The sequence below is a fragment of the Giraffa tippelskirchi genome, chromosome 2 (genome assembly GCF_054371585.1).
Source record: "Giraffa tippelskirchi isolate mGirTip1 chromosome 2, T2T-mGirTip1v1.2.pri, whole genome shotgun sequence".
NCBI classification, from domain to species: Eukaryota; Metazoa; Chordata; class Mammalia; order Artiodactyla; family Giraffidae; genus Giraffa; species Giraffa tippelskirchi.
This window is the reverse complement of record NC_137276.1, coordinates 33,879,629-33,891,833: the sequence shown is the minus strand read 5'-3', so window position 1 is coordinate 33,891,833 and position 12,205 is coordinate 33,879,629. Positions and strand designations below refer to the sequence as shown.

The 12,205-nt window shown below is 39.6% G+C and overlaps 1 long non-coding RNA gene across 1 annotated transcript in view; it reads right to left on the bottom strand.

Moving 5' to 3' along the window:
- The window catches only part of LOC145530838 (uncharacterized), a 28,026-nt gene that overhangs the window by 2,090 nt on the left and 13,731 nt on the right, over positions 1-12,205 (bottom strand). The window contains exon 4 of the long non-coding RNA XR_014072081.1: positions 11,932-12,079. This is a non-coding gene — a long non-coding RNA (uncharacterized LOC145530838). The remainder of the gene's footprint in view (positions 1-11,931; positions 12,080-12,205) is intronic.

Genomic DNA, 12,205 nt, shown 5'->3' with positions numbered 1-12,205 from the left:
TTAACCAGGGTCATACTCTCTTGCCCTTTGCTCTCAGTGACCATCAAAACTCTTAACATGGAGGATCCTGCTGTGATTTATGTCGGAGAGTGTTTTGCCTATGTTTTCCTCTAGGAGTTTTATAGTTTCTGGTCTTACGTTTAGATCTTTAATCCATATTGAGTTTATTTTTGGGTATGGTGTTAGAAAGTGTTCTAATTTCATTCTTTTACAAGTGGTTGACCAGTTTTCTCAGCACCACTTGTTAAAGAGATTGTCTTTTCTCCATTGTATATTCTTGCCTCCTTTGTCGAAGATAAGGTATCCATAGGTGCGTGGATTTATCTCTGGGCTTTCTATTTTGGTCCATTGATCTATGTTTCTTTTTTTTTCTTTTTTTTAAATACAATGAACAGTTTTATTTTTGATTCATATAAATGATAGAACCCATAGTTATTTTGTTTATAATTTTATGAAGACTCCAGTTTGTTTAGGTATTGTTACTACAGAAACACTTGTAATTACCTTTTCAGGTTTCAGAAGAAATCATTTTTCAAAAAATTAAATAATTTATATTTTCAATACCCTGTAAAATGTAATAGTGACTGCAAGGAAACAGACTTGTTTCCTCTCTTATTTGGTATTTTAAAAATTACTTGTATATTTATTATTTCTTACAGGATCAATTTTACAACCATTTGAATAATTTAGATCTTTTCAAACTTTTCTTCTGAATAAACTGCTGCTGCTGCTGCTAAGTCGCTTCAGTCGTGTCCGACTCTGTGCGACCCCATAGACGGCAGCCCACCAGGCTCCTCCGTCCCTGGGATTCTCCTGGCAAGAACACTGGAGTGGGTGATCTATGTTTCTATCTTTGTGCCAGTACCATAAATCACAGCAGGATCCTCCATGACCCACCTTGCAGAATATTGGAAATAAAAGCAAAAATAAACAAATGGAACCTAATTAAAATTAAAAGGTTTTGCACAACAAAGGAAACTATAAGCAAGGTGAAAAGACAGCCTTCAGAATGGGAGAAAATAATAGCAAACGAAGCAACAGACAAACAATTAATCTCAAAAATATACAAGCAACTCCTGGAGCTGAATTCCAGAAAAATAAATGACCCAATCAAGAAATGGGCCAAAGAACTAAACAGACATTTCTCCAAAGAAGACATACAGATGGCTAACAAACACATGAAAAGATGCTCAACATCACTCATTATTAAAGAAATGCAAATCAAAACCACAATGAGGTACCATTTCACACCAGTCAGAATGGCTGCTATCCAAAAGTCTACAAGCAATAAATGCTGGAGAGGGTGTGGAGAAAAGGGAACCCTCTTACACTGTTGGTGGGAATGCAAACTAGTACAGCCAATATGGAGAACAGTGTGGAGATTCCTTAAAAAACTGGGAATAGAACTGCCATATGACCCAGCAATCCCACTGCTGGGCATACACACTGAGGAAACCAGAATTGAAAGAGATGCATGTACCCCAATGTTCATCGCAGAACTGTTTACAATAGCCAGGACATGGAAGCAACCTAGATGTCCATCAGCAGAAGAATGGATAAGGAAGCTGTGGTACATATACACAATGGAATATTACTCAGCCATTAAAAAGAATATGTTTGAATCAGTTCTATTGAGATGGATGAAACTGGAGCCCATTATACAGAGTGAAGTAAGCCAGAAAGAAAAACACCAATACAGTATACTAATGCATATATATGGAATTTGAAAGATGGTAACGATAACCCTATATGCGAGACAGAAAAAGAGACACAGATGCATAGAACAGTCTTATGGACTCTGAGGGAGAAGATGAGGGTGGGAAGTTCTGGGAGAATAGCACTGAAACATGTATATTATCATATGTGAAACAGAACACCATTCCAGGTTCGATGAATGAGACAAATGCTCAGGGCTGGGGCAATGGGATGACCCAGAGGGATGGGATGGGGAGGAAGGTGGGAGGGGGGTTCAGGATGGGGAACACATGTAAACCCATGGCTGATTCATGTCAATGTATGGCAAAACCCACTACAATATTGTAAAGTAATTAGCCCCCAACTAAAATAAATAAATTTATTAAAAAAAATAAAAATAAAAATATATAAGTATAAAAAAAAAAAAGAAGGCTGTTTCCTATGCCTGTGCTTTTCAACTTGTATATCTGGTGGCTTTGCAAGTGTGTCCTTATTTCTTAGTTTGAATTTAAACTTGGGTGTTGCTTTATTAATTTACACTTGACTTTTCACATTTTGATGTTGTTTAATCATTGTCTAATAAATTTTGTAATAATTGCATTTAAATAATAGTCTTAATACTGAAAAAAAAAAAAACTCTTAACAAAGAATATGTGGGAATATTTGAGTACAGAATCTACTTTCAAGGTCTCTTACCAGGATTCTAATTTGTGAATAGGTAAGAGGATAGGTATTAGTGGAGGTTAAAAATCACACCACCCCCCAAGTCAGCAGTGTTCGGTGCCAAGAAGGAACCTCCCAGCTAGAAACAGTTCCCCTCACCAGGAAAGGGAGAGAAGACTGAGCAACAGGCTTCTCCAGCCTTTGGGGTCACTGTACAAATGTCCTGCTTTGATTTCACCCTACGCAGACTCACAAAGCTGAGATGTATAAGGATGGTGAGAACAAGAAGAAAAGCAGGGGCTACTAATAGCAGCCGCATGCTGGGAATCACGGCAGTTCACAGTGACCTACTCAGGAGACAAACTCAGCAGATTTCACCAGTGATTAAACCAACATGCTGCAAGCCACCTGGCATCTCCTGAAGATGACACCAGCTTTTGCACCACAAGTATTCACTGTATCACAAAATCACATTTGTGAATTCAAATATTCACAAATTCACAAGTATTTGCTGATGTAGCTACTAGAGTCCCTCCCCACTCCCTGTCCCCAGACCCCAGCCAGAGACCAAGAACCACACAAAGCCAGCACAGGTTTCTGAGGCTATGCGTGTGCAAGATGCAAGCCTAGACTTCCCTGGCTGATACCCATTAACTGGCATACAGTTAGACTAACCCAACCCCTCCAACTGAGCACCTGCATGCCCCCAATCTGAGCCCTGTCTGTGGTCTCCACTGCAGTGCACATATCTAGGGGAAAAGTTTGTAGCTGTGGGAGAGCACACTAACAGCCAGGAACCCTGCAACTGCCAGTGAGCCCTCAGTTGGCCCAATCCTTGCTGCCCACCCCAGCCCCTAAACACTACATGTGTGTCTGCACCCAGCCTCTGCCCCAACAAAAGACCGCAACTGGCCCCTGCAGCTGAATTTGTGCCCACCACCAGCTCTGGCCACCACCTGATCTCTAGTTGCTAGGTCTTGAGGCACTACTCACAGCCCCTACTACCCTGGCAACCACTATGGAAGCCCAGCAGTGCTCACTGAGGTTCACATAGTTGTCAGTATTGTAGACCCCAGTGCCTGAGCTGAGCCTTCCCAGACCCAACTGTATATCTTATTTTTTTTAAGTTGGAGTATAATTGCTTTACAATGTTTTGTTAGTTTCTGCTGTACAACAGAGTAAATCAACTCTATGTATACATACATCCCCTCCCTCTTGAGCCTCCCTTTGTTGTTGTTGTTGTTCACTAAGTCATGTCCGAATCTTTGTGACCCCATGGACTGTAGCACACCAGGTTTCCTTGTCTTTCTCTGTCTCCTGGAGTTTGCTCAAATTCATGTTCATTAAGTTAGTGGTGTTATCTAACCACCTCATCCTCTGTCACCCCCTTCTCCTTTTGCCTTCAATCTTTCCCAGCATCAGGGTCTTTTCCAATGAGTCGACTTTTACCATCAGGTAGCCAAAGTATTGGAGCTTCAGCTTCAGCATCAGTCCTTCCAATGAATATTCAGGGATGACTTCCTCTAGGATTGACTGGTTTGATCTCCTTGCTATCCAAGGGACTCTCAAGAGTCTTTTCCAGAATCACAATTGGAAAGCATCAATTTTTCGGCGCTCAGCTTTCTTTATGGTCCAACTCTCATATCAGTACATGACTACTGGAAAATCCATAGATTTGACTATACAGACCTTTGTCGGCAAAAACATGGTCCACTGGAGCAGGGAATGGCAAACCACTCCAGTATTCTTGTTGCCAGCACGCCAGAATGATTAGTGTGAACAGGCAAAAAGATATGACACTGGAAGATGAGCCCCCAGGGAGGAAGGTGTCCAAATGCTACTGGGGAAGAGCAGAGGGCAATTACTAATAGTTGCAGAAAGAATGAAGAGGCTGGGCCAAAGCAGAAGTGACTCTCAGTTGTGATGTGCCTGGGAGGGAAAGTCCAATGCTGTAAAGAACAATACTGAATAGGATCCTGAAATGTTTGGCCCATGAATCAAGGTAAATTGGATGTGATCAAGCAGGAGATGGCAAGAGTGAATATCAACATTGTAGGAATCAGTGAACTAAAATGGACAGGAATGGGCGAATTTAATTCAGATGACCATTTGGAGATATGGTCAACATTTACACTCAGTTGAAGGCTGGAGGAGAAGGGGATGACAGAGGATAAGATGGTTGGATGGCATCACCAACTTGATGGACATGAGTTTGAGCAAGCTCTGAGAGTTGGTGATGGACAGGCAGCAAGCTCCAGGAGTTGGCGATGGACAGGGAAGCCTGGCATGCTACAGTCCATGGGGTCGCAGAGTCAGACACTCCCGAACGACTGAATTGAACTGACCTTCAGTTCAGTTCAGGTCAGTAGCTCAGTCGTGTCCGACTCTTTGCAACCCCATGAATCGCAGCATGCCAGGCCTCCCTGTCCATCACCAACTCCCGGAGTCTACACAAACCCATGTCCATCGAGTTGGTGATGCCATCCAGCCATCTCATCCTCTGTTGTCCCCTTCTCCTTCTACCCCCAATCCTTCCCAGCATTAGGGTCTTTTCCAATGAGTCAATTCTTCACGTGAAGTGGCCAAAGTATTGGACTTTCAGCTTCAACATCAGTCCTTCCAATGAACAAATAGGACTGATCGCCTTTAGGATGGACTGGTTGGATCTCCTTGCAGTCCAAGGGACACTCAAGAGTCTTCTCCAACACCACAGTTCAAAACCATCAATTCTTTGGTGCTCAGCTTTCTTCACCATCCAACTCTCACATCCATACATGGCTACTGGAAAAACCATAGCCTTGACTAGATGGACGTTTGTTGGCAAAGTAATGTCTCTGCTTTTCAATATGCTATCTACGTTGGACATAACCTTCCTTCCAAGGAGTAAGCGTCTTTTAATTTCATGGCTGCAATCACCATCTTCAGTGATCTTGGAGCCCAAAAATAAACTCTGACACTGTTTGCACTGTTTCCCCATCTATTTGCCATGAAGCGATGGGACCAGATGCCATGATCTTAGTTTTCGGAATGTTGAGCTTTAAGCCAACTTTTTCACTCTCCTCTTTCACTTTCATCAAGAGGCTCTTTAGTTCTTCTTCACTTTCTGCCATAAGGGTGGGTGTCATCTGCATATCTGAGGTTATTGATATTTCTCCCGGCAATCTTGATTCCAGCTTGACTGACACATTAATTCATTCTAGATGCATAATATCCCAATGAAGTAAGTACTGTAACAAGGCATTACATTTAACAGATGAAAATATAGAGTTCCAGAGACTAACTAACATGCCCAAAGTCACATGGTTAATAAGCACCAGAGCTGGGCTTTGAATTGATGGACTGGCTCCAGAATCTGATTTCTTAATATTAAACAACCCAACGCCGCCTCTAAATCAGATAGGTCTGAGAATTCCCTGGCGGTCCAGTGGTTAAGACTCCACCCTCTCACTGCCAAGGGCCCAGGTTTGATTCTGGCAGAACTAAAATTTCACAAGTTACGCGGCCAGTAAGTAAATAAATAAACAAGTAAGTAAAAAAATAATATAGTTCTATGTGAACCGATGTGAAACCGTCTCCAAGTTATCCTCATAACTCAAAAACCAGGGCACAGATCAAGAGGCATAATAAGTAACATTTATGATCAAAGATACCTAATTTAGTTTGATAATTATTTTCCCTAAATTTTATGAATGTGTTTGTTGGTATTCAATTTGTTCTTGTCCACTCGGAAAGCCTTCTGACTCAAAATCTTTACAGATGGTTAGATCACTCACGGGCATGCAGGCACTCATCCTCTGTCTCTCTCTCTCTCTCTCTCTCTCTCTCTCTCAGAACTTTCAGAGTTTTGAATCTCAGCATCAAGCTTTGTGATCCTTGTGCCTTGAGATAATTTTTTTCTTCCATTGTACTAAGAGCTTGGTAGATACTTTCTATCTAGATATCAGTATGTGGAAGTCTTTTCTCTGGAGCGATTTAGTTTCTCTAGGGAAAAAATCCTACAATCTTCTCTTATGTAGTTGCAGGATTACTGGGAGTAGAATTGAGGAAGGGGCTAAGGACCTCAAAATTCAATACATACACCATGGCCCAAGGTCCATATTTTCATCTCTGTACCTCATTCTGCCTTTACTCTGCCAACTGTCCCAGGTCCTAGGTATCTTTATTCCCCTTTCACACAATTTTTCCACTTAATCCAGCCCCCACTTAAATCATTGAGACCTTGCACACCTCTGTGTAAGTTCTCAAATCATCTCTTTCCTCATTACTGAAATTCCCCACACCATTGTCTGCTTTCTTCTAAGTAAAGTAAGTTAAGTGTTAGTATTGCTCAGTCGAAACTGCTCTCTTAATTAGGGCCAACTATGAAATCCTCTTATCCAATCCAGAGACCACTCAGGTGTTCCCACCTTCTCAATTAAATCTTATTTATTCCTTCTTTTTAAAATATTTCTCCTCCATTAGCTTTGGACCTGCCCAACCAATTCTGGTTCCTTCATCATCAAACTTCTCTGCACCTCCGTGGCTGTAGTGGTTGTCTGGACTCTCAAAATGCCAAGTCTAGAATATGGAAACCTCCAGCATCCTTTGAACTCCATCCTCACAATATTTCAAACCATTTTCAAGAACTCCTGTATAATTTCCATCAAATATCATCTGTACTCACATTTTTTCTTCTTGCTCAAATTTCTATGTAATCATGTTGCTGTTTGGTAGAAACCAATGCAATACTGTAAAGCAATTATCCTTCAATTAAAAATAAATAAATTTTAAAAATGGATAACTTAAAAAAAAAGAATATATGTTGACCTTGCAATCAGAAAAAAAAATTTTATATGCAATCAAATTAAAAATTTCTAACTCAGTATTCAGATTACTTCCTAAATGCCAACTCCAACTTCATATCAACCCAAGCCTCAACTTTACCGAACCATTTAAAGCCCTCTGCTCCATCTACTCAGTCTCTTTGCCAATCTACTTATCCAGAGTTCAGAATAGTTTCATGCATCTGAAATTCCCTTTCCTGTCCTCCAGGACCAATTTATATCATCACTTCTTTTAAGATTTCACTTGCTCAATCACTAATTATAGCTTCACTTTAGAGTATGAGCTGCTTCTTAAAAGTTATGATTCTTTCATGCAAGATGTAAGAATATGTATACTCTGCCTTTCTTCAGTTAGACCTCCACCACTTACAAAATAGGAACTGTGTCTTACACTTCAATAACATTACAAAACTAAAAATCCCCCATGATGCTTGGAGCAAGTCCATGCACACACTAGCTGCTGAAAGTGCCTGTCACGTAGTACCTACCCAATCACCTAAATGCCTCCAGAAAGAACTAACTGATAAACTTTATAAGTCAGTTCACATTTTTCCTGTTCCATTTTGACCAGAAAGAGTCAAAGAAGTTCCAGTGATTGTTAGTGTCCATGAATTTTTGTATTCATTTAACTCTCTCCACGACAAAACTATTTGAATCAACAGTATTGCTAAATAACTTATTATGGCTTCCCAGGATATGGTAAACTTAATAGAAGAAGCCTCATATATCTATTTTTTTAATAAAAATTTATTTTAATTGGAGGCTAATTACTAAAAAATAAACTTATTGAGCACGTTTATACTTATACCAAGCACTGCACAAGGCTTTGGGACTATGAAAGTGAATATTGACAAGGTCTCTACCCTTGAGGCAAGACTTTTAGTGTGCATATAAAATAATTCTCTATCCTGGATTTTAGGTTAAAAAAAAGACTAATTAAAAGCAGAATCATTTCTTACACTCATATGTCATTTTGCTGTCTATAATTAATTCACTACAATTGTTTCACTTTTTAAATCAATTGTTACACAATCCTGAGATATTAGCTGTTTGGAATTATTACAATGCAGAATTAGCAGATTAAAACAGGGGTTAAGAAAAATTGTGCAACTCTCTACAGAGCACATAGCTAAATTAGTGTTCTTTCTATTTCTACAAGATGACTCAGGAAATGGAATCACATTTTAGAAACAGGAAACTTTCTAAGATGTCACGAATTCCAACTTCAGATGAAACAACCATAGACCAGTGTAGATAAGTGATTTCTCTAGGATCACTTAGTTAATTACTAATTATGTAGAGTACAAAGCATGTCAGGTCAGCACAGGGTAAAACTGTGACATGTGCCTCTGATTCAAATATACCCAATCATTCTACCATTTCCCAACCCAGCTACATACTTGGAGGCTGCCAAGGTCCCAACTGGAGCATCCCAACCCAGTCTAAGTCAGTTTCACTTCCCCCAAAGTTTCTCCTTCCCCAAAGCCCAAGTGTCCTGTTTTGAGATGGAGCTTCCTGCTCCCTGGAGCTTCCTGCTCCCTGGGGTAAGATCAGCTAAGTAGTTTGAAGATCAGGTATCTGAAGTGTTCTTTAGAAGGTAACCTCATGGAAATGGAAGTATTTCGACAAGGTTATTGGGCCACTGCTAACTGGTCTAGGCAGTCCTTTGAAAGTCCAAGAATACTTTATGGAGCCTTGGAGTGAAAGTGAAAGTCACTCAGTCCTGTCCAACTCTTTGCGACCCCATGGACTATACAGACCATGGAATTCTCCAGGCCAGAATACTGGAGTGGGTAGCCGGTCCCTTCTCCAGGAGATCTTCCCAACCCAGGAATCGAACCAGGATCTCCTGCATTACAGGCGGATTCTTTACCAGCCGAGCTACCAGAGAAGCGGAACCTTGGAGTAGGGTGGAAAAATTGACAGAGGGCCTATAGTTGTGGGTTATAGCCCTATTTCCTACTCTTGTTTTCTCAAAAAACTTTAAAATATTTGCTTCATCTTTCCAAGAGTTAATTTCTTTAACCATTAAAGAACAGAATTAAGTATCCCCAGGGTCTTTTCCATATGGTTGCCTCTGAGCTTGGGGCAGAATTTTTGTGTTAAAACACTAGAAGCCACAGATTGGTTTAGATAATACTTAGATTTGGATGAGATAAGAACATGAAAGATTGCTCAGGAAGAAAATGACTTGGCCTCACTTGGACTCATGGCAAGCTCAGAATCTTGATCCTTTAAGTTAGTAATTTCTTTACCAAGTTAATAAAACTTTGATCTTTATAATCAAAATGTTTCTGGAAAATACAAGAACAGATCACACTACAGGTAACATAGTTCAGGAGAAAAAAAACAGGATCAAAGGGTGAGGTAAAAATAGTGGAAAATATTTCTTTAATGCAATAAAGCATACACTGTAACTCAGATCAATTATTAACTTTTTAAAGCTCTAAAGAAATATCCACTAAACAGTCGCATGTCACCAAAAAAGTCAACGTGTATAAAATTAAGCATATCTACTTTCCCTTAAACTTCAATTAACTGATCCATCCTTGCTCTTTTAATTTTGGTCTTCCAAATACCCATTCACACATTCTGCCTTATATTTAGACACTATTCTGTAACCAAAAGCTATCTGCAAGGCAAAAAAAAAACAAGTATTAAAAGAAACTACTCTTTTAATTTCTTATACAAAGCAATTACATCTATCACCACAGACTCATGGCTGTTTGAAAATTCTGGAAGTAATTAAATATTGATATAAGAAAGAACAGGAGAGTTAAGAATTGTGAAATCCTTTTATATGCTGAGAATTGAAATAACTGAGGGTAGGTCTAGAAAGCAGAAGAGTAAAGAAAGAAAAAGAACGATGAAGTCAGATATCTGAAAGACTACAAGTTAGAAAGTAAAAGTTGTGCCTATTGCTAAAGAAGAAAAACTAGGAAGCATGAGTAGAAATTACTAAAAGCAAGTTTATTTTTATTTTCATCTTTGGTACAAAAAAAAGTAAAATAAGATGTTTTGTTTTGTTTTTTTGAACTACAAGCATAGCTAAGAAAAGGAGGGGTAGGAAGCGCATTCCAGTTTTCTTATTTCAAAGAAGCAAAAGGCAAATTGCCTTTCCAGTAAGGTCCCTTCAGTTCTGCTTTAAAGGGAAACGCTTGCCATCTTGTGAAATTTTAGGATATTGCCACATAGGCCTGTTACCAGAACACAGTGAATTTAAACACTTTAATACAGTTTAAAACTTGACCTTAATTTTAGCTTAATTCCTCTTTTTACAGACACACTTATAAGGAATAAGAAAAGGTTTTTTTGAATATAGAGAACAAACTGCTTACCAGTGAGGAGAGGGAAGCAGAGAATGGCAATAGAGGAGCTCAGGATTAGGAGTTACAAACTATTATGTACAAAACAAAAAAAAAGCTACAAGAATATACAGTACAACACAGGGAATATAGCCAATATCTTATGATAACTGTAAATGGAGTGAAAGTGAAGTCACTCAGTCGTGTGCGACTGTTTGCGACCCCATGGACTGTAGCCTACCACACTCCTCTGTCCATGGGATTTTCCAGGCAAGAGTACTGGAGTGGGGTGCCATTGCCTTCTCCAGAGGATCTTCCCTACCCAGGGATCGAACCCAGGTCTCCCACATTGTAGGCAGACGCTTTACCATCTGAGCCACCAGGTAAGACCCAATAAATGGAGTATAACCTTTAAAAACTGCAAACCACTATATTGTACACTTGTAACTTATCTAATATTGTACATCAACTACACTTAAATTTTTTTAAAGACTTTTTTGGAAAAATTCACCTGTAAAGTATCATTATAATAATAGGCTAAAAACTGATTTTTACTATCTCTTCCTTCATTTAGATTGAAAAATGAACTCAAAAAAGAGGAGGGACAATTTATAATGCAAGATAACAGTCAGCGCAACTGTGTGAGTCAAGTCCAGATCCTTGCCTGGGCAAGAACCATGTGGGTTATTAGAGTTGGTCTTGGGGGCTGAAACATTACCACTAAAGTTTTAACCCATTATCTAGTATGAATTTAAGATAAGCAGTCATGAGACTAGAACCAAATTATAGACCATGAAGAAAGTGAAACCAATGATTCTTAAATATATACATTTATACCCTGGTACTTATTAGCGAGTAATCAAATAAATTTATGTTGTTAATTTTCATTTAAAGAAAAAAAAACACACTTGATAAGGTTTGCCCTGACTGGTACCTAGACAACTAAATCCATTGAAAGTTACTATTCCTTGTTGTTTAGTCAGTAAGTGTGTCCAATTTTTGCAACTCCATGTACTGTAGCCCTCCAGGCTCCTCTGTCCAGGGGATTTCCCAGGCAAGGATACTGGAGTGGGTTGCCATTTCCTCCTCCAGGGGATCTTCCTGACCCAGGGATTGAACCCTGTGCCTCTTGCATGGCAGGTGAATTCTTTGCCACCGAGCCACCTGGAAAACCCCCAAAGGCACTATAATTTGGCACCAAATCACCATAGGCATAGACACAGAGAGAAACAAACAAACGTCTGTCTGGTCATACAAGTACAATCTTAACATAAAAGATGGTAAGTGCATCTTGTGTATATGCTTGTTTTATGCTTATAGGGATAAGATAATGCCATTCTAACAATTTCCACAAAAAAATAGTCACAGGTGGCTAACACAATTATTCTGTAAGAATACAGAACTATATTCTGTAACTGTTGTGAAAACATATTCAGCTCACTTACTGGTGTCCAGAGAAGTGTATAAGGCACTGGGGCTAACTCGCTGGCCGCCAACACCAGGCAAGACTATCATCTGCATCTGCCATCCAGCTACAGCACGCGGTCCCTGGTGGTGGCCCTTGGCACTGCAGCGCTCTACTGTGCCCGCCATCTTCAGAAAAGCCACAAAGAAAGAAACCAGAACTGGTTAGAACTAATGAGGCCTAAAATGGTGGAAGATTTGCCTTCTAGTGGACCCTGAGCCTTATTGTGCGTTTATTGTAATACATTAGCATAT